This window comes from Balaenoptera acutorostrata, chromosome 1 (assembly GCF_949987535.1).
Source record: "Balaenoptera acutorostrata chromosome 1, mBalAcu1.1, whole genome shotgun sequence".
NCBI lineage: Eukaryota > Metazoa > Chordata > Mammalia > Artiodactyla > Balaenopteridae > Balaenoptera > Balaenoptera acutorostrata.
The window spans coordinates 28661784-28685363 of NC_080064.1; the positions used below are offsets into that span (position 1 = coordinate 28661784).

The 23580-nt window shown below is 36.3% G+C and overlaps 1 protein-coding gene across 10 annotated transcripts in view; it reads left to right on the forward strand.

Annotated features, from left to right (window-relative positions):
• ZMYM4 (zinc finger MYM-type containing 4) overlaps positions 1 to 23580 on the forward strand; it is a 180362-nt gene that overhangs the window by 85194 nt on the left and 71588 nt on the right. The window contains exon 2 of one of the 10 annotated variants that reach the window (XM_057553936.1): positions 21444 to 21501. The exons of the other annotated variants lie outside the window; for them this stretch is intronic. The gene's annotated coding sequence lies outside the window, so the exon portion shown is untranslated. The remainder of the gene's footprint in view (positions 1 to 21443; positions 21502 to 23580) is intronic. 10 annotated transcript variants of the gene reach the window in all.

A 23580-nucleotide genomic window follows, 5' to 3' on the forward strand; every position in this document is an offset into this window, starting at 1 on the left:
TTTTTAATTATTATATTTTTGTGGGCTGTATTCATTGTATTCTGACTAGAAGACCTATTGCAAGATCAAGAATATGTTCATGTGTTTATTCCTAAAAGCTTAATAGTTTTAGCCTTATCTTTTAGTTTTTATTTTATTTTCTTTGTTATTTTTAAATTATTTTCTTTCTTTCTTTCTTTTGTTTTTTGGCTGTGTCAGGTTTTAGTTGCAGCACGCGGGGTCTTCATTGAGGCATGCGAGATCTTTCGTTGCAGCGGGGGCTCTTTGTTGTGGTGCGTGGGTTTTCTCTCTCTAGTTGTGGCACGCAGGCTCCAGGGCGCATGGGCTCTGTAGTTTGCAGTACGCGGGCTCTCTCATTGAGGTGCGGGAGCTAAGTAGTTGCGGCACATGGTCTTAGTTGCCCCGTGGCATGTGGGATCTTAGTTCCCTGACCAGGGATCAGATCCGCATCCCCTGCATTGGAAAGCAGATTCTTCACCACTGGACCACCAGGGAAGTCCCTAGCCTTAGCTTTTATGACTAGATTTATTATCCATTTCAAGTTAGTTTTTGTGTATAGTGTTATTTAAGAGTCAGAATAAATAATTTTTGCATAAGGATATCTAGTTGTATCAACACTATTTATTGAAAAGATTGTTTTTTCTGATTGATTTACCTTGGTATTTTTGTTGAAAATCAGTTGATCTGTCTGTATGTTTGAATTTATTTCTGGACTCGGTCAGTTCCAAGGATCTGTATGCCTTTCCTTAAGTCAATACTTCACTGTCTTAATTACTTTAGTTTTATATTAAATCAGATATTCTAAGTAATTTTCTTTCAAAGTTCCAGATCTTTTGCATTTTCATGGAATTTCTTAGAAGCACCTTGTCATTTTCTATAAAAAATCTTCCTGGGTTTGTGATCGGGATTGTGTTGGATCTATAGATGAGTTTGGGGAGAATTTCTATTTAAATACTAGTGTTTTCCAATTCATATATATGATGTGTCTTTCAGTTTATTTAGCTCTTCTTTCCTTTCAGCAGTGTTTTGTAGTTTTCAAGTACAGGTCTTATGCATATTTTGTTATCCCTGTATGTTTAAAATTTCTTGTACTATTGTAAATGAAATTTAAAAAAACTAAATTTGCTGAAGTATAATTTACAGATAAAATATACTGTATCTTGAAATCATTTTTATTTATTTATTTATTTTTAAATATAAAAAAATTGGGGTATATTTGTTTTACAATGTTGTATTAGTTTCTGCTGTACAGTGAAGTGGAGTTCCCTGTGCTATACAGCAGGTTCTCATTAGTTATCTATTTTATACATATTAGTATATGTATGTCAATCCCAGTCTTGCAATTCATTCCACCCTCCTTTCCCCCCTTCATGTCCATACGTTTGTTCTCTCCGTCTCTGTCTATTTCTGCCTTGCAAACAGGTTCATCTGTGCCATTGCTCTAGATTCCACATATATGTGTTAATATACAATATTGTTCTCTTTCTGACTTACTTCACTCTGTAGGACAGTCTCCAGCTCCATCCACGTGTCTACAAATGATCCCATTTCGTTCCTTTTTACGGCTGAAATCATTTTTATTTTAACTTTAACTTTGAAATAATTACAGACTTATAAAAAAAGTTACTATAAGTCATCCAACTGTGTTCTTTAAAAAAATTGCTTTGTCTATTCAAGTCCTTTGCATTTATACATGGAATCAACGTGTAAATGTATCAATATACAGATAAGCCATTGGGAGTTTTATTGGAATTGCATTAAATCTGTAGATTAATTTGGAGGAGCATTGACATCTTAAATATATCCCTGAGCATGGCATATTTCTGAATTTATTTAGTTCTTTAAATAATTTCTAAATTATTAAATTTCTAAATAACCTTTTGTAGTTTTCAGTCTATAGATTTTACACATATTTAAGAAATTTAGGGCCTAGAGACTCTTTGGTGGGGCTAATGGCAGATTCCGGGAGGGCTTATGCCAAGGAGTACTTCCCAGAACTTCTGCTGCCAGTGTCCTTGTCCCTGCAGTGAGCCACAGCCACCCCCCACCTCTGCAGGAGACCCTCCAACACTAGCAGTTGTGTGCCTGACAGGGTCTTGGTGCTCCGGCCAGGTGTCAGGCCTGTGCGTCTGAAGTGGGAGAGCCGAGTTCAGGACATTGGTCTACCAGAGACCTCCTGGCTCCACGTAATATCAAATGGCAAAAGCTCTCCCAGAGATCTCCATCTCAGTGCTAAGACCCAGCTCCACTCAGTGACCAACAAACTAGAGTGCTGGACACCCTATGCCAAACAACTAGCAAGACAGGAACACAACCCCACCCATTAGCAGAGAGGCTGCCTAAAATCATAATAAGGTCACAGACACCCCAAAACACACTGCTTGACGTGGTCCTGCCCACCAGAAAGACAAGATTCAGCCATCCACCACAACACAGGCACTAGTCCCCTCCACCAGGAAACCTACACAACTCACTGAACCAACCTTAGCCACTGAGGGCAGACACCAAAAACAATGGAAACTACAGACCTGCAGCCTGCAAAAAGGGTACCCCACACACAGTAAGTTAAGCAAAATAAGAAGACAGAGATACACACAGCAGATGAAGGAGCAAGGTAAAAACCCACCAGACTAAACAAATGAAGAGGAAATAGGCAGTCTACCTGAAAAAGAATTCAGAGTAATGATAGTAAAGATGATCCAAAATCTTGGAAATAGAATGGAGAAAATACTAGAAACGTTTAACAAGGACCTAGAAGAACTAAAGAGCAAACAAACAATGATGAACAACACAATAAATGAAATAAAAAATTCTCTAGAAGGAATCAATAGAAGAATAACTGAGACAGAACAATGGATAAGTGACCTGGAAGATAAAATAGTGGAAATAACTACTGCAGAGCAGAATAAAGGAAAAAGAATGAAAAGAATTGAGGACAGTCTCAGAGACCTCTGGGACAACATTAAATGCACCAACATTCGAATTATAGGGGTCCCAGAAGAAGAGAAAAAGAAAGGAACTGAGAAAATATTTGAAGAGATTATAGTTGAAAACTTCCCTAATATGGGAAAGGAAATAGTCAATCAAGTCCAGGAAGCATACAGAGTCCCATACAGGATAAATCCAAGGAGAAACATGCCAAGACAGACATTAATCAAACTATCAAAAATTAAATACAGAGAAAAAATATTAAAAGCAGCAAGGGAAAAACAACAAATAACATACAAGGGAATCCCCATAAGGTTAACAGCTGATCTTTCAGCAAAACTCTGCAAGCCAGAAGGGAGTGTCAGGACATATTTAAAGTGATGAAAGGGAAAAACCTACAACCAAGATTACTCTATCCAGCAATGATCTCATTCAGATTTGACAGAGAAATTAAAACCTTTACAGACAAGCAAAAGCTAAGAGAATTCAGCACCACCAAACCAGCTTTACAACAAACGCTAAAGGAACTTTTCTAGGCAGGACACACGAGAAGGAAAAGACCTACAATAATAAACCCAAAACAATTAAGAAAATGGTAATAGGAACATACATATCAATAATTACCTTAAATGTAAATGGATTAAATGCTCCAACCAAAAGACACAGACTGGCTGAATGGATACAAAAACAAGACCCATCTATATGCTGTCTACAAGAGACCCACTTCAGACCTAGGGACACATACAAACTGAAAGTGAGGGGATGGAAAAAGATATTCCATGCAAATGGAAATCAAAAGAAAGCTGGAGTAGCAATTCTCATATCATACAAAATAGACTTTAAGGACTATTACAAGAGACAAAGAAAGACACTACATAATGATAAAGGGATCAATCCAAGAAGAAGATATAACAGTTGTAAATATTTATGCAGCCAACATAGGAGCACGTCAGTACATAAGGCAAATGCTAACAGCCATGAAGGGAGAAATCGACAGTAACACAATCATAGTAGGGGACTTTAACACCACACTTTCACCAGTGGATAGATCATCCAAACTGAAAATAAATAAGGAAACACAAGCTTTAAATGATACATTAAACAAGATGGACTTAATTGATATTTATAGGACATTCCATCCAAAAACAACAGAATACACTTTATTCTCAAGTGCTCATGGAACATTCTCCAGGATAGATCATATCTTGGGTCACAAATCAAGCCTTGGTAAATTTAAGAAAACTGAAATCGTATCAAATATCTTTTCCAAATACAACAACTATAAGACTAGATATCAATTACAGGAAAAAATCTGTAAAAAATACAAACAAATGGAGGCTAAAGAATACTTAATAACCAAGAGATCACTGAAGAAATCAAAGAGGAAATCAAAAAATGCCTAGGAACAAATGACAAAACACAATGACCCAAAACCTATGGGATGCAGCAAAAGCAGTTCTAAGAGAGAAGTTTATAGCAATACAGTCCTACCTCAAGAAACAAGAAACATCTCAAATAAACAACCTGACCTTACACCTGAAGCAATTAGAGAAAGAAGAACAAAACAACCCCAAAGTTAGCAGAAGGAAAGAAATCATAAAGATCAGATCAGAAATAAATGAAAAAGAAATGAAGGAAACAATAGGAAAGAACAATAAAACAAAAAGCTGGTTCTTTGAGAAGATAAACAAAATTGATAAACCATTAGCCAGACTCATCAAGAAAGAAAGGGAGAAGACTCAAATCAATAAAATTAGAAATGAAAAAGGAGAAGTAACAGCTGACACTGCAAAATCCAAAGTATCATGAGAGATTACTACAAGCCAACTCTATGCCAATAAAATGGACAACCTGGAAGAAATGGACAAATTCTTAGAAAAGCACACCTTCCAAGACTGAACGAGGAAGAAATAGAAAATATAAACACCAATCACAAGCACTGAAATTGAGACTGTGATTAAAAATCTTCCAACAAGCAGAAACCCAGGACAAGATGGCTTCACAGGCAAATTCTGTCAAACATTTAGAGAATAGTCAACACCTGTCCTTTTCAAACTCTTCCAAAATATAGCAGAGGGAGGAACACTCCCAAACTCATTCTGTGAGGCCACCATCACTCTGATACCAAAATGAGACAAAGATGTCACGAAGAAAGAAAACTACAGTCCAATATCACTGATGAACATAGATGCAAAAATCCTCAACAAAATACTAGCAAATAGAATCCAACAACACATTAAAAGGATCATACACCATGATAAAGTGTGGTTTATCCCAGGAATGCAAGGATTCTTCAATATACGCACTTCAATCAATGTGATACACCATATTAACAAACTGAAGGAGAAAAACCATATGATAATCTCAATAGATGAAGAAAAAGCTTTCGAAAAAATTCAACACCTATTTATGATAAAAACTCTCCAGAAAGTAGGCATAGAGGGAACTTACGTCAACATAATAAAGGCCATATATGACAAACCCACAGCCAACATCATTCTTAATGGTGAAAAACTGAAACCATTTCCACTAAGATCACTAAGGTTGCCCACTCTCACCACTATTATTCAACATAGTTTTGGAAGTTTTAGCCACAGCAGTCAGAGAAGAAAAAGAAATAAAAGGAATCCAAATCGGAAAAGAAGAAGTAAAGCTGTCACTGTTTGCAGGTGACATGATACTATACATAGGGAATCCTAAAGATGCTACCAGAAAACTACTAGAGCTAATCAATGAATTTGGTGAAGTAGCAGGATACAAAATTAATGCACAGAAATCTCTTGCATTCCTATACACCAATGATGAAAAAGCTGAAAGAAAAATTAAGGAAACACTCCCATTTACCATTGCAACAAAAAGAATAAAATACCTAGCAGTAAACCTACCCAAGGAGACAAAAGACCTGTATGCAGAAAACTATAAGACACTGATGAAAGAGATCAAAGATGACACAAACAGAAGGAGAGATCATGTTCTTGTATTGGAAGAATCAACATTGTGAAAATGACGATACTACCCAGAGCAAACTACAGATTCAGTGTAATCCCTATCAAACTACCAATGGTATTTTTCACAGAAGTAGAACAAAAAATTTCGCAATTTTTATTTCCATACGGTCCTTCCATTTCCACAAAGGACCCCGAATAGCCAAAGCAATCTTGAGAAAGAAAAACAGAGGTGGAGGAATCAGGCCCCCTGACTTCAGACTATACTACAAAGCTACAGTAATCAAGACAGTTTGGTACTGGCACAAAAACAGAAATATAGATCAATGGAACAGGATAGAAAGCACAGAGATAAACCCACGCACATATGGTCACCTTATTTTTGATAAAGGAGGCAAGAATATACAGTGGAGAAAAGACAGCCTCTTCAATAAGTGGTGCTGGGAAAACTGGACAGCTACATGTAAAAGAATGAAATTAGAACACTCCCTAACACCATACACAAAAATAAACTTAACATGGATTAAAGACCTGAATGTAAGGCCAGACACTGTAAAACGGTTAGAGGAAAACTTAGGCAGGACACTCTATGACATAAATCACAGCAAGATCCTTTTTGACCGGACTCCTAGAGAAATGGAAATAAAAACAAAAATAAACAAATGGGACCTAATGAAACTTAAAAGCTTTTCCACAGCAAAGGAAACAAGAAACAAGACAAAAAGACAACCCTCAGAATGGGAGAAAATATTTGCAAATGAAGCAACTGACAAAGGATTAATCTCCAAAATTTACAAGCAGCTTATGAACCTCAATAACAAAAAAAAACCCAATCCAAAAATGGGCAGAAGACCTAAAGAGACATTTCTCCAAAGAAGATATACAGATTGCCAAAAAACACATGAAAGGATGCCCAGCATCACTAATTATTACAGAAATGCAAATCAAAAGTGTAATGAGGTATCACCTCACACCAGTCAGAATGGCCATCATCAAAAAATCTACAAACAATAAATGCTGGAGAGGGTGTGGAGAAAAGGGAACCCTCTTGCACTGTTGGTGGGATTGTAAATTGATACAGCCACTATGTAGAACAGTATGGAGGTTTCTTAAGAAACTAAAAATAGAACTACCATACCACCCAGGAATCCCACTACTGGGCATATACCCTGAGAAAACCATAATTCAAAAAGAGTTATGTACCACAATGTTCATTGCAGCTCTATTTACAATAGCCAGGACATGGAAGCAACCTAAGTGTCCATTGACAGATGAATGGATAAAGATGTGGCACATATATGCAATGGAATATTACTCAGCCATAAAAAGAAGTGAAATTGAGTTATTTGTAGTGAGGTGGATGGACATAGAGTCTGTCATACAGAGTGAAGTAAGTCAGAAAGAGAAGAACAAATACTGTATGCTAACACATATATATGGAATCTTAAAAAAAAAAAAGTGAGGACACGGGGAGGGGGAGGGTAAGCTGGGACAAAGTGAGAGAGTGGCATGGACATATATACACTACCAAATGTAAAATAGATAGCTAGTGGGAAGCAGCCGCATAGCACAGGGAGATCAGCTCGGTGCTTCGTGACCACCTAGAGGGGTGAGATAGGGAGGGTGGGAGGGAGTCGCAAGAGGGAGGAGATATGGGGATATATGTATACGTATAGCTGATTCACTTTCTTATAAAGCAGAAACTTAACACACCATTGTAAAGCAGTTATACTCCAATAAAGATGTTAAAATAAATAAATAAATAAAAATAAAAGGAAATTTAGGGCTTGCCTCGTGGCACAGTGGTTAAGAATCTTCCTGTCAATTCAGGGGCCTCGGGTTTGAGCCCTGTCCGGGAAGATCCCACATGCCGTGGAGCAAGTAGGCCTGTGCGCTACAACTACTGAGCCTGCACTCTAGAGCCCGCAGGCCTCATCTACTGAAGACCGCACGCCTGGAGTCTGTGCACTGCAACAAGAGAAACCACCTCAATGAGAAACCTGCGCACCGCAACGAAGAATAACCCCCGCTCTCCACAACTAGAGAAAAGCCCTCACATAGCAACGAAGACCAAATGCAGCCAAAAATAAATAAATAAAATAAACACATTTATTAAACAACAAAAAAAAGAAATTTGCCCTTCCTATTTTTTTTGTTTTCAGTATTTTGTCTGGATTTTGTGTGAGTGTGGATGAATTGAGGGATAGTTTTCCCCCATAGGACTAGCCAATTTTTCTTTTCCAAGTTAGTGAATAATAATCCATTCTTTCCTTACTAATTTGAAATGTAATATTCCTATTTTTTATTGTATTATAATGATTAAAAATTGTTTTTAAGTTTCCAGTTGATCATTATTATCTTTGTAGATGCCTTTTCTCAGGCCAAGGACCTTCTCTATATTTGCTGAACGATTTTTTTCAATGAATGAATATTTTGTCAAATGGTTTGTCTTCATCTGCTGAAATGATTATGTTTTTCTTTATTGTGTTAATGTGGTGAATTGATTTTTGAATCTGAAACCCACCTTGCATTCATGGGATAAATCCTACTTTGTCACGATCTATTATTTGTTTCATATCTTTTAAATCTCAATTTGCTAATATTTTAAGTGTGCTGATTTTTGTGTACCTATGTTTGTGAAGGATATTGGTATGTAGTTTTCTTTTGTTGTCATGTCTTTCTCTGGCTTTGATTCCAGGGTGATAATGGCTTCATACAATTAGTTAGGAAGTGTTCCTTTCCCTTATATTTGCTGAAAGAGTTCATGCAAGACGGGTATTATTCTTCCTTAAATATTTTACTTAGTTTACGTCATCTGGGCTTGATGTTGTTCATATTTTCTATTTCTTCTGTGTAATTTGCACCTTTGAAGACATTTTTTCGTAAGACAGCACAGTCCGGTAGAACTTTCTGTGACAATTGAAGTGTTCTATATGTACACTCTTAAAGTACAGTAGCCACTGACTACCTGTGGCAGTTGAGTACTTGAAATGTGATGAGTGCAGAGCTGCAGTTTTAATTTTATTTAAATTGTCACAGGTGGCTGGTGGCTTACTGTACTGGCTATTGTAGCTCTAAGTTGTAAATTCATTTCTATAAAGTTGTTAATAAATTTAAAATATACTGTTATAAAGTTGTTCATAGTTTTAAAATTTGTTTCTGTAAAGTTGTTTGTAGGGAATTCCCTGGGGTCCAGTGGTTAGGACTTGTACTTCCAGTGCAGGGGGCCCAGGTTCGATCCCTGGTCGGTGAACTAAGATCCTGCAAGCTTCACAGTGTGGCAAATAGATAGATAGATAGATAGATAGATAGATAGATAGATAGATAGATAGATAGATATAGATATAGATATAGATATACACACACACGTATATATGGAGATACAAAGTTTATGATTTTTTCTTAATTTATTTTTACTCTCTAATGAAATCTTTAGTGCTCTTTTATTCCTGAGATTGGTAATTTGTGTCATCTTCTCTTTGTCTCCTTTCCTCCCCCCTCAAGTCTCTTTGTATTTTTTAATTAAAATATTTTAAGGGTAAAATACACATAAACTAAAATTTACCATTTTATCATTTTTAAGTGTCCAGTTCAATAGTGTTAATTACACTCATATTGTTGTGCAGCCAACCTCCATAACTTTTCATCTTGCAAAACTGAAATTCTTTTTTTTTTTTTTTTTTAATGTTTATTTATTTGTTTGGCTGTGCCCCGGCTCTGTTTGGCTCTGTTTATGGTCACTTTGTCTAGGAGTTTATCATTTTTGTTCTTTTCAAAGATCTTGCTCTTGGTTTCCTTAGTTTTTCTTCACTGTTTATTTTCTATTACATAGATTTTTCTTTTATCTTTACTTTTCCTTCTACTTTGTGCTTAATTTGATCTTTTTCTTGCTTCTGAAGCCAGAAGTTTAGGTCATAGATTTTAGAATTTTTCTTGATAGACGTGTATAAATCCATAAGTTTCCCTCTGAGGACTTCTTTTACTGCACTTCTCAAATTTTGGTAAGTTGTGTTTCATTGCCATTCAGTTCATAATATTTTCTAAGTTTCCTTGTGATTTCTTCTTTGACCTATGGCTTTTTTTCAAAGAAGTATTTCTAAATATTTTAGGGCTTTCCACATGTGCTTTTGTTAATGAGTACATTTTGATCAAAGTAGATATTCTGTATGAGTTCCATTATTTGATAATTTTACCATGCAGTATTTCCATCATTTATCATGTGATCAGTGTTGGTGATTGTTCCATGTGTATTGGAAAAGAATATGTGTTCTGCCATTTTGGGGTTAACATTTTATAAATGTCATTTAGGTTTAGTTGATTGACAGCATCTTTTCAGGTCTTCTATATTTTTCTTGATTTTCTGACTGTTCAATTACTGGCAGAGAAATGTTGAACCATTCAAATATTACTATGGGGTTATCTGTTTTTGCTTTTAATTCTGTCATTTTCCAGTGTTCATTCTCTTGTTGAGATTCAGGTTTCCATCAGATGTCTTTTTCCTTCTAGCTAAAGAACTTTAACATTTCTTGTCATGCAGGTCTGTTGGTAACATATTCTTTCAGCTTTCATCTAAAAATATTTTTATTTCATCTTCCTTTTTGAAGATTATTTTCTCTTGTTATAGAATTCTAGGTTGACAAGATTTTTTTTCCTGGCACTTTTAGGTTCAACTGCTTTAGCAAGTATTTATTTCTTCAAATACCCATCTCTTCAATTAAATGTTAGCCTGCTTAATATGTATCATATGTCTGACACTGTTATTTTTCAGCCTTAAACTCTCTATGCTTCTTTCTATGTAATTTTTTACTGCCCTCTCTTCCTATTTCACTGTTATTTTCTTCTACATGGTCTAATGTGCAATTAATCCATTCAGTTGATTTTTCATTTCAGCTATATTTTTCAGTTTAGAAGTTTCTTTTTAAAAAATATGGTTTCTAATTTTATTCTCATCAAGTTCATGTTTTCCATTAAATCTTTATACTTTTTTATAACTTTTCAAGTCCTTTGTGGTAATTCTAATTCCATCATTTGTATTATTTCCAGCCCCATTTCCATTGGCTGAATTGTCTTCTGGTTATGGCTCTCATCTCTTCCTTTTTCAAATGTGTGATAATGTTTGATTGGATGCTGGGTTACACTGTTACATTGTTGAGTGTCAGATTATATTTTATATTCTATATTCTATTTCCTTTAGGAGTGTTGATTTTCATTCTGACATGCAGTTAGTTTGCTTTGGATCAGCTTGATCTTTTTGAGACTTGTTTTTTTTTAACATCTTTATTGGAGTATAATTGCTTTATTATGTTGTGTTAGTTTCTGCTGTATAACAAAGTGAATCAGCTATATGTGTGCATATATCCCCATATACCCTGCCTCTTGTGCCTCCATCCCATCCTCCCTATCCCTTCCCTCTAGGTGGTCACAAAGCAGCGAGCTGATCTCCCTCTGCTATGCAACTGCTTCCCACTAGCTATCTATTTTACATTTGGTAGTTTATATATGTCAGTGCTACTCTCTCACTTCATCCCAGCTTCCCCTTCCTCCCATGTCCTCAAGTCCATTCTCTATGTGTGCATCTTTATTCCTGTCCTGCCCCTATGTTCATCAGAACCATTTTTTTTTTAGATTCCATATATATGTGTTAGCATACAGTATTTATTTTTCTCTTTCTGACTTACTTCACTCTGTATGAGAGACTCTAGGTCCATCCACCTCACTACAAATAACTTAATTTCATTTCTTCTTATGGCTGTGTATTATTCCATTGTATATATGTGCCACATCTTCTTTATCCATTCATCTGTCGATGGACACTTAGGTTGCTTCCATGTCCTGGCTATTGTAAATAGAGCTGCAGTGAACATTGTGGTACTTGACTCTTTTTGAATTATGGTTTTCTCAGGGTATATGCCCACTAGTGGGATTGCTGGGTTGTATGGTAGTTCTATTTTTAGTTTTTAAGGAACCTCCATTCTGTTTTCCATAGTGACTGTGTCAATTTACATTCCCACCAACAGTGCAAGAGGTATCCCTTTTCTCTACACCCTCTCCAGCATTTATTGTTTGTAGATTTTTTGTTGATGGCCATTCTGACCGGTGTGAGGTGATCCCTCATTGTAGTTTTGATTTGCATTTCTGTAATGATTAGTGATGTTGAGCATCCTTTCATGTGTTTGTTGGCAATCTGTATATCTTCTTTGGAGAAATATCTATTTAGGTCTTCTGCCCATTTTTGGATTGGGTTGTTTGTTTTTTTGATATTGAGGTTCATAAGCTGCTTGTAAATTTTGGAGATTAATCCTTTGTCAGTTGCTTCATTTGCAAATATTTTTGTCCATTCTTAGGGTTGTCTTTTCGTCTTGTTTATAGTTTCCTTTGCTGTGCAAAAGCTTTTAAGTTTTGTTAGGTCCCATTTATTTATTTTTGTTTTTATTTCCATTTCTCTAGGAAGTGGGTCAGAAAAGATCTTGCTGTGATTTATGTCATAGAGTGTTCTGCCTATGGTTTCCTCTAAGCATTTTATAGTGTCTGGCCTTACATTCAGGTCTTTGCATGTTAAGTTTATTTTATTCCATGTTAAGTTTATTTTTGTGTATGGTGTTAGGGAGTGTTCTAATTTCATTCTTTTACATGTAGCTGTCCAGTTTTCCCAGCACCACTTATTGAAGAGGCTGTCTTTTCTCTATTGTATATTCTTACCTCCTTTATCAAAATTAAGGTGATGGGGGCTTCCCTGGTGGCACAGTGGTTGAGAATCTGCCTGCCAACGCAGGGGACACAGGTTTGAGCCCTGATCTGGGAAGATCCCACATGCCGCGGAGCAACTAGGTCTGTGAGCCACAACTACTGAGCCTGCGCGTCTGGAGACTGTGCTCCGCAACAAGAGAGGCCGCGATAGTGAGAGGCCCACGCATCGTGGTGAAGAGTGGCCCCCACTTGCCGCAACTAGAGAAAGCCCTCGCACAGAAACGAAGACCCAACACAGCGAAAAATAAATAATAAATAAAAGCTTGCTTAAAAAAATAAATAAATAAGGTGACCATATGTGCGTGGGTTTATCTCTGGGCTTTCTATCCTGTTCCATTGATCTATATGTCTGTTTTTTTGCCAGTACTGTACTGTCTTGATTACTGTAACTTTGTAGTATAGTCTGAAGTCCAGGAGCCTGATTCCTCCAGCTCCATTTTTCTTTCTCAAGATTGCTTTGGCTATTTGGGGTCTTTTGTGTTTCCATACAAATCGTGAAATTTTTTGTTCTAGTTCTATGAAAAATACCATTGGTAGTTTGATGGGGATTGCATTGAATCTGTAGATTGCTTTGGGTAGTATAGTCATTTTCACACTGTTGATTCTTCTAATCCAAGAACATGGTATATCTCTCCATGTGTTTGTATCATCTTTAATTTCTTTCATCAGTGTGTTACAGTTTTCTGCATACAGGTCTTTTGTCTCCTTAGGTAGGTTTATACCTAGGTATTTTATTCTTTTTGTTGCAGTGGTAAATGGGAGTGTTTCCATAATTTCTCTTGCACATCATTTTTCATCATTAGTGTATAGGAATACCAGAGATTTCTGTGCATTAATTTTGTATCCTGCTACTTTACCAAATTCATTGATTAGCTCTAGTAGTTTTCTGGTAGCATCTTTAGGATTTGAGACTTGTTTTTTTTTTTGTTTTCCTTTTTTTGAGACTTGTTTTTAAAGCTTGTTAGGGCAGCTCTAGGGTTGGCTTTACTTTAGAATTAGTTTAGCCCTACTTTTATTTCATTTTTTAAAAATATTTATTTATTTATATTTTTGGCTGCACCAGGTCTTAGTTGCAGCACACGGGATCTTTGTTGACACCTGCGGGGTGTTTAGTTGCAGCTTGCAGGATCGTTTAGTTGCGTCATGCGGGATCTAGTTCCTTGACCAGGGATCGAACCCTGGCCCCCTGCATTGGGACTGTGGAGTCTTAACCACTGGACCACCAGGGAAGTCCCCCTAGCCCTACTTTTAATGTGTGACTTTTCAGAGGTCTCCATTGATTCTCCCAGTTGTTTGACAAGGTCTCTTTTTCTTTTTTGAAAATAGACTTTAATTTTTAGAGCATGTTTTAAGTTCACAGCAAAATTGAGCAGAATGTACAGAGTTCCCATATGTTCCCTTACATCACACAAGCATAACCTTCCCCATTGTCTCATGTGTGGTTTACTGTTCAGGCAAAGGATTTCTAGTCCTCTTTCAGTGGGTCTTTGTCTTTTCTTTGGTAATCTGTCCTGCAAATACCAGCTCCTTTAGCTTTCTCAGTCTGTTGTCTCCCCAGTTTATTGAGACTGGTGTTCTTTACTTGAGTTTTCCCTCTCTATACTGGAACTCGCTAAATGTTCCCAGGCAGAAAGCCTAGGACAGTCGCCTCATTAGTTCGTTTTCTCAGAGATCAGTCTTGTGTTGATTGTTGTCCATACTTTGAATACATTTGTTTTATATATTTTGTCAAGCTTTTTATTCACAACAGGAGGATTATTCTGCTATCAGTACTGTGCCACAGCTGGAAGTAGAGTTTTATGACAGTGGATTGTAGCTAGTGCCTAATTTACAATTTCTTTGTTCTAAATCATTTAAAAATTTTTTTAAATTTTATTTTTTGTTTTATTTTTGTCTGCGTTGGGTCTTCGTTGCTGCACACGGGCTTTTCTCTAGTTGCGGCGAGCGGGGGCTACTCTTCGTTGCGGTGCGCGGGCTTCTCATGCGGCGGCTTCTCCTTGTGGAGCATGGGCTCTAGGCATGCGGGCTTCGATAGTTGTGGCACTCGGGTTCAGTAGTTGTGGCTCGCGGTCTCTAGAGCACAAGCTCAGTAGTTGTGGCGCACGGGCTTAGTTGCTCCTCAGCATGTAGGATCTTCCTAGACCAGGGCTCAAACCCGTGTCCCCTGTCTTGGCAGGGGGATTCTTAACCACTGAGCCACCAGGGAAGCCCTGTTCTAAATCATTTTGGATATAACTCACAAATAGTTCTGTAGATAATTGCCCTAAGGACTTTCCTAGGCCTATTTAGCTTCGTATGTTTTTCTGGCATGATGCAGTTATACTGTGTGAACTATACTCAGCAATATTCCTGTAGGTAGGGCTCAGGAGATCTTTTCTGAAAAGGGCCAAATAGTAAACATTTAAGGTCTGTTGGGTGTAGTCAGAAAATATGGTCTCCTGTGTATTCTTCTCTTCCTCCTCTTCGTCCCTCCCCCTCCCCTCTCTTTTATCTTCTTTCTTCTACTCTCTCAAAAATGTAGTAACTATTTTTAGCTCAGGGGCCATCCCTTGATCAAGGGTTGTAGTTTACCAACCCCTACTATAAAATTTGTCAAGTAGGACTTTTTCTTTCTTTGTTTAAATCTCTGTTGACCATTGTCGCAGGTAATATGTGCCAGTAGAATTGGTATATCTTGTGTTTAATGAGTTCATGAGAGTAACAGCGTGGAATTGTTATAAGTTTACTAATGCCATTGAAGGGGGAAAAGTGCAAGTTACTATGTTTCTACAGTTTTAAAGCCCTTAAAAATGATTATTTTAATGTTGCGTTTTTTTTCCTGGTTAAAAGGGATAAAAAATTAAGTTCAGGACTGGAACAGATTCTTGTTTATCTGTAAATATATTACAGAAGTTTTAGAATTAGCAGGAATAGCAGGAATGTTGTAGAACTGTGGTTTTGGACGCAGTTGGAACTGTCTCTCCATACCTCTGTGGCGTTGTGCTTCCGCAACTATTAGCATAAATTACTTTCGCTTTTGCTTTGTTAAAATTTCATTGTTTTCTACTTATAGAAGAAATATGTTCTCTGAAATGTTATAAAAACATATAAACATTTTACTCCATTAAAATGTATAATATTCTTTTGTAGTGATATGCTTCAGTTTTAATAGACCCTGGACAATTTTTAGGTACATGCTGAATATATCCATTTATAGATGTCTCTGATCTTCTTGATCATTGCTTTCAGAGCACTGTAAATGTCAGTGAGTAAAGTCTTTTGTATTTATTTCAGTTGTCCTCATAGTGAAGAAGAAATAATTAATGTGTTTTATTTTATAATGTGCGTTAAATTATATTTTAGCTTTAATAGTGTACAAGTGGACTATTGAAATTAGTAAAACGTAACTGATTTCTGTTAGAGGTGTTTCAAGTGTTCACATTTGTTAATCACCTTTTAGTAAGTTATAAAATCAAGTTGTTCTAAGTATTCCACCGGTTTCAAACTGTTTTTTCCCCACTGTGGGAACAAATAAAAGCAAAATTAGTGAAAGTAAGTTCTGTGAATCTCACTTATGAGTCTCATCTCTCCTCATTGAATGTATAGAATGAACAATGGCATACCTTAATAGTATGCCACAGTAACAACACGTATTTAAATAAAAACAAGAAAAGAGAGCTATAATCTTTAGTCATGACTCCCTGACAAAACTAATTCATCTTCATTAGTACTTAACATGGGTTGTTTGTGAACTGTCATAAATGGTTCATCTCTGGTGTGGTAGAGCATTCAGTGGGTCATCTTTGTTGGTATAACATTCAAAGGGATGGTTGACCACTTGGGGTTTTGTGGAAGAAATTCAGCCATCTGATAAGAGATTGGACTTGATGAATCTGAAGATCGCTGTTCAGCCTCTGAAGTACAGTGATTTATTACCTGCAGTTTATTTATGGCTGGTTCATAAAAAACTAGAGCCTGTTACTCAAAGTGGTAGGGCATCAGCAGTATTAGTGTCACCTGGGAGTATGTTAGAAGTCAGGTCCTTGGCTGCCACCCTTGACCTACTGAACCAGAATCTTTCGAAGTGGAGCTCAGGAATCCATTTCCAAGCTCACCAAGAGATTCTGTTATCCAGTAATCGTTGAGAAGCATTGTTTAGTTCAGTGATCCTCAAGCCTTACTGTGCATCAGAAGCAAAATCATCTTAGGGGTGCTTGTTTTTGTTTTGTTTAAGACATTTTTAAAAATTGAGATAAAATTGACATATAACATTGTATTAGTTTTAGGTATGCAACACAATGATTTGATATATGTATATATTGCAAAATGATTACCATAATACATTATTTAACATCCATTACCACTGTTTTTTTAAAATTTTGAAACACTGTTAGAAATATATTTTACATTGAGACCTACATGTGTGTGTGTGTGTGTGTGTGTGTACAGGTGTTTTGTAGCATTACTTGTTGTCACTCTGAATTACGTTCTTTGTTTTCCATTCTAGCCTATTTAAAAAAAACAAATCATGGCTGGCCCTGGCTCACTAATGGGTTGGTACTTGGAGTTTGAAAGAACACTGGATTGTTGTGTTTCAGTTATTGTCCCATTTTCATGAAAAGTTTTCTGTTGGTTATTGGCCTATTAGTAGCTAAGATTCTTTTTCAGCTTAGGATCATAATTAGGAATTACCATTCTTCTTGTTACTGTAAATTGTGCCTCATTGAGAATGAGGATCTGTCATTAAGGGAAGAAGCTAGAGTGGCTATTGAGGAGCATCTAGTAGTTTCAGACAAAGACAGCTTGATTCAGCTCTTGATGAATTGCATGCTTACCAAGAGTCAGTTGTTCCCAAACCTGTTTATTCGAGTAGTACTTGTCATTGTAATTAAATAATTTTTATTGTACCATTTTGACACTAATGAAATTTCCTCTGAAAAGTAAATTGTGGTTTCTGTGAATAATTTTAATGCTTTAGAAAGACTTAGTAGGTAAAGTCAGTGAAAAGGTGGAGGGGCAAGTGTCTTTATTTTCTCATTCCATTTTAAAAAAATATTTATTATTTATTTATTTAATTTATCTTTGGCTACATGGGGTCTTAGTTGCAGCACATGGGCTCTTCACTGCAGCGCGTGGGCTTCTCTCTAGTTGTGGCATGCGGGTTTTCTCTTCTCTTCTAGTTGTGGCATGTGGGATCCAGGGCATGTGGGCTCTGTAGTTGTGGCGTGTGGGTTCCAGACCGCGTGGGCTCTGTAGTTTGTGGCATGCAGGCTATCTCTAGTTGAGGCGCATGAGCACAGTAGTTGCGGCGTGAGGGCTTAGTTGCCCCATGGGCACGTGGGATCTTTGTTCCCTGACCAGGAATCAAACCTGTGTCCCCTGAATTGTAAGGCGGATTCTTTACCACTGGGCCACCAGGGAAGTCCCTCATGCCATTTTAAAGAAACCAGAGTTGCAATCATGAAGATTGCATTATGGCTGTGATTTGTTCAAGAAAGAACTCAAATTAGCATACCCATTTCCAAAGTCTTGATTGATCATCTTTGATTGGCCAAGGTGCTTTTTTATATATTCCAAGTAAAAAAAAATGTTTAAGGCATGTACGTTTCATTTTTTTTTTTTAATTTATTTATTTATTTATTTTTGGCTGTGTTGGTTCTTCGTCTCTGTGCGAGGGCCTTCTCCAGTTGTGGCGAGCGGGGGCCACTCTTCATCGCGGTGCGCGGGCCTCTCACTGTCGCGGCCTCTCTTTGCGGAGCGCAGGCTCAGTAGTTGTGGCGCACGGGCTTAGTTGCTCCACGGCATGTGGGATCTTCCCGGACCAGGGCTCGAACCCGTGTCCCCTGCATCGGCAGGCAGACTCTCAACCACTGCGCCACCAGGGAAGCCCACGTTTCATTTTTAAGATTCCTGACTTTATTGGTCAGTGATTGGCCAATGTGCTTTTTTATATATTCCAAGTAAAAATAAATGTTTAAGGCATGTACATTGCATTTTTAAGATTCCTGACTTTATTGGACTTTTAACTGGTGACTGCATTCCTGATCTTATAGTTTAAAGAGGCTTTTATTATTTAGGAGATTGTATTTTATTGAAAATAAAAATAAATCATCTCTTAGAAACAAAATGCAGATTTAAGTTTTTATTTAAGATGAACCAAGATTACCTCATTTTTATGCTTATTATTTGTTTTGCATTCATTGGAGTTAGTGTTTTTTTTCTTTTTCTTTTGACCCTTTGTTTCTTTATATAAGAGAGAAAAACAGTGTCAGAGAATTGTTAAAGAACCATAACTTCTGAAGTTAAAATTATAATTCATATTAGTTTAGTTCTGAAAATTATCCTTTGATTAAAACAAAAATGTATGGAAGTAATTGAGTAATATATTGGCAATGAAAGTAACTAACAGCCCTTTCATAGTGTTCATCTATGTGGGTTCCTTAGTTGGTGGTTGTACCTTAAAATGAAATGATTCTTGGGTATAGTATATAAATATCAGTATGCTACTAAAGCAAGGACTGAGCAAAAGGAGGACAAGGAGTAAAAGTTGATTTGACATCATGAAATTTATTTTGATTATCAGACACAAATATTGTACTTAAATTGCTTAAAATAACTTTCATTCTCCTTTTACAAAATCTAACAACCTACCTGCATTTAACCCATGTGCTCCTTTCATTCTTTCACAAAGGAAAATTATGTACTGATCACATACCCTGTTGCACAAAGATTTTCCCTCTGAACTTACTAGTTATTCCCTCTTTTTTTAAATTAATTTTTTTATTGGAGAATAGCTGATTTACAATGTTGTGTTAGTTTCTGCTGTACAGCAAAGTGAGTCAATTATACATACACATATATCCACTCTTTTTTAGATTCTATTCCCATAGTTATTCCTTCTTTATTGAATCATTCCCATGAGTATACTGTAAGCTGTAATATTCTCCATCTTTAGAAAAACAATCTCACCAAAAAAAGAAAAAAAAAACCAAAAATACAAAGTCAGGAAAACTTTTCACTCCAGATTTTAGTCCAGTTTCTGTTCATTTTCTTTAATTTAGAGCAAAACTCCTCTAAAGAGTTGTTTGTACTTAAGTTTCCCCAGTTCTCTCCTCTCAGTCTCTTTATGGGATCACCCCACTCCAGCTTTTGTGTACCCATTTTTTCACTGATATAGCTCTTGTCAAGGAAGAAGTTCATTTCAACTTTCCCAATATTAATAATCAATCTTCAGTCTTCATTTTATGTGTTATCTCAACAACATTCATTATGGTTGGCCACTTCTTTCTTATTGAAATATTTTCTTCACTTTGCTTCTATAACATCACCCACCTAATTTTCCTCCTACCTCATTGGCTGTTCCATTTTAGCCTCTTTCTCTGATTTCTTCCTTTCTACAGATTTCTAAAAGTTGAAGTATCTCAGGACTCTCAGCTCTTTTCCATCAGTAGTAAGTACAGTCACTAGGTGATCTTAACTAGTCCCATGAACTTCATTGATGACTCCCAAATTTATATGTCATTTCTTGGCAAGAGTCTCCTCTTTAACTCTTTAATACGTCCAATTGCCTTCTTGATATCTCCATTTGAAGGTTTAATAAGGTTCTCAAAATTAATGGGTCCAAACCAAACTATTCATTCTACCCCTCTCAGTCTGTTACTCTCTTAGTGTTTACATCTCAAGAAATGGCGCCCTGTTGTGCTCTTTTTGACTTCTTTTATATTCAGCTTCTCATATACCAAGAAATGCCTCTACTTTCAAATCATACCAAGTCTGACTACTCTTTCTCACATCCACCATTACTATCCTGGTCTTAGCCACCAGTTTTCCCTTGGATTATTGCATTAGCCTCCTATGTGGTGTTCTTCCTTCCCTTCTTCACTCCCGTAACATTTAACAACCTTAAAGTACTCCTGCAGAAGCTGGGGTGTTCCTTGTAAAACATAAATCACGGAATTCCTCTTTGGGATCTTTTTTGTGGTTTGCAGATTCCTAATATATCTGTTCTCTGGCTTTTTCTCTTTTGTCATTTTTAAGCACTCTTCCTCACGCTTGTTCACTTCCAGCCCTATATTCCTTGCTTTTCCTCAAACACACCAAGCCTGTTCACAGTGTCTAAAAACTAGCAAGGAATCTTCTGTGAGAAATTTGCTTTCAAGTGTTTCATTATCTACTGTGATCCGCAAATATAATTTTAGTGTTGCATTTTTTCTGTAGATGTAGGCTTTGAGAAACAGAAGCTATTTCTTTTATTTGGGCCACAAGAATGAGTACAATTCTGTTCCAGTTAATTACATATATTGATATAACTAACATAATTTAATCTCATAAGATTTTATGCAGCCTACAGATTTATTGTGTGATAACTAGCAAAATTGCAAATTCAAATTAGATGCTTTGTTAGAAATTGCCATCTCTGAAAAAGCTTGAGTACATTCTCAAATAAGGATAAAAAATTTTTTTTCAATAGACAATAGATGCATGTGCTTCAAAACTCAAAATACCAAAGGATATGCTTTGAAGAGTTAGTGTTTCTGTCTTATAGCCACCCACCTGATTCTGGTGTCACAGAAAATCAGTGGAAGGTATTTTAATGTATAAACAATTGTACATACACATAAATTATAAAACATACAGCAGTGGTAGGATAGCATATATATGTATATTCTTCCTCACTCAGATATTTTTACTAATTGACCCTGAGAACTCATATAAAGTTGCCTCATTCTTTTTAACAGCTATATGATATTCCATTATAGGTATGTACTGTAATTAATTGAGCCTCACTGTTGAACAGATAGGCTGTTTCCAGTCTTTGCTGCTTATACATGTTCTTTTTCATAGATTTTTTGAGAAATATCTGTAGGATAAATTCTTAGAAGTTGAATTGCTGGATCAAGAGGTATGTGTATTTAAAGTATCATACATATTGCCTGGTTGCTCTTTTTTACGACTGTTCCATTTTATACTTCCTCTAATAGTATTCTACTACAGGGATTGGCAGACTTTTTTTTCTGTTAAGGGCCACATAGTAAATATTAATATTTTAGGCTTTTCAGCTCACATACGGTCTATGCCACACTCTTCTTTTGTATACTTTTCTAGCCTCAGGTCATAGTCTGGCAGCTTTGGCCAGTAGCATAGCTGCCAGGCTGTTATCAAAACCTTTTGTCTTTATCAGCCTGCTGTATGAACATGGTATCTAATTGCATTATTAATTTGCATTTAACTTATGAGCAAAGTTCAACCTTAGTGTTTTCTTTCCTGTGAAATGTTTGTTCAGATCCTTTGCTTTTACAAATGTATTTGGTTGTTGGTATCTTTATTGAACTATGAGTCTTAATCTTTATCCATTAGGGAAATGACCTTTCATGATATAAAGTGCAGTAAAATGTTTTCAACAACTTTGTCTTTAATCTTTTGGTTTGGATTATGTTTTCTTTAGGAATTTTTTATAGTCACATTTGGTCTTTTATTCTTTTATTCAGTAAATCGATCTTTTATTCTAGGTTTTGTGTCATTCTTAGAGAGGTTTTTCCCCTAAAAATAATTCTTCCATGGTTTTTGTAATACTAGTGTTTTATTTTCTATGTCTAAACCTTAAATACATCTGGAAGTTATTTTGGTATGAATTAGGGATCCAGTTTTTTCAGGTGGTTACCTTTTTTCCCAGTACCATATCCCGAATTAAAACATAGAGATTTTGGAAGTTGCTTGCAATATTACTTTTTAGTTGACTTCTTATATACTATAGAACTTAGATTAAACTGTTGATCACACGAAATGCATATTTCATTCATGAAACAGTTACTGAGCATATGCTGTGTGGTCAGGTAGTAAGGATAAACTGTTGTAAAGAGGAGGTTCTAACCCTGACCTTTAGTTGCTTACAGTCTGGCAAATTTATTACACTGTATGTATGTGTGTGTTTTAACACCCTGCTTCTTTATTTATATTTTCTCCCTAACCTTCTATTATTATGAAAATTTTCAAGTAGAACAATTGGAAGAACAGTATAGTGAATATCTATAGTTTTGTGCATGGTCTCTCATCCCTCCCTGCTTTTCTCTCTGTAATATATATACTATGTGAAAGTAAGTTGTAGAAATTCATAAGATTTTAGCATCTTTGTTTGAATTAATTACTTAGTTAAGTGAAAATGGTGGTTTTCTAATTTTATTATTTCCTCCATTTGTCTGTTTTTCTGGTTCGCTGAGGAGAAGGAATCATAGCTATCTTTTTCATCTAGCATAGTACTTATCACGGAGTGATTTCCTAATAAATATGTGCTGAATGAATGAGTGAGTACTTTAGGCTGTGGGATGTTATTGAAGGATTTCAAGTGAAGGTATAATGTAGAATGATTAATGGTGTAGAAAGATAATTCTGATGTCTTTATGGAGGAGGGCAACTTGAAGAAAGCTTTCATTTGGACCCTGTATCGGTTAGGACTTGATTATAAGTAATCCAACTCAAATCAAATCAGCTTGAACAAAAAGAGGAATTTATCCTGGATCATGGAACCCAGGGAATAATTTGAAGATCCAGCCACACAAAGGGTTCATCTGGGCTTCAGGAACAAATAAAAGCAAGGCTGTCGGTGCCACTAATATTTTTAGTCTTTGCTTCACTCTGTGTTTTTACCAGTTCTAGTTTGTCTGCTCATGGACCAGTTAAATATGGTTTCAGGGCAGGATTTGTAAGAATATGGTTGCCTCCTAGATATCATGTGGATTGAGTTAGTACACTGTCAACAGGAAGAGATGTGGAGTGTTGGAATGGTACCAAGTGGAGGAGATGGATTTGAGAGAGAGTTTAATTAATACAGTTTGCAGAATTTGTCCAAGGGGAAGGAGAATTGGAGTGATTCTCTTTTTTATCTTGAGCAAATTGCTGACTTGGTGATGCTGTTAATTAAATGACGGGAAAACAATAAAGTATGCTTGGAACGGGAACATGATGAATTTGGTTTTAGAGGTGC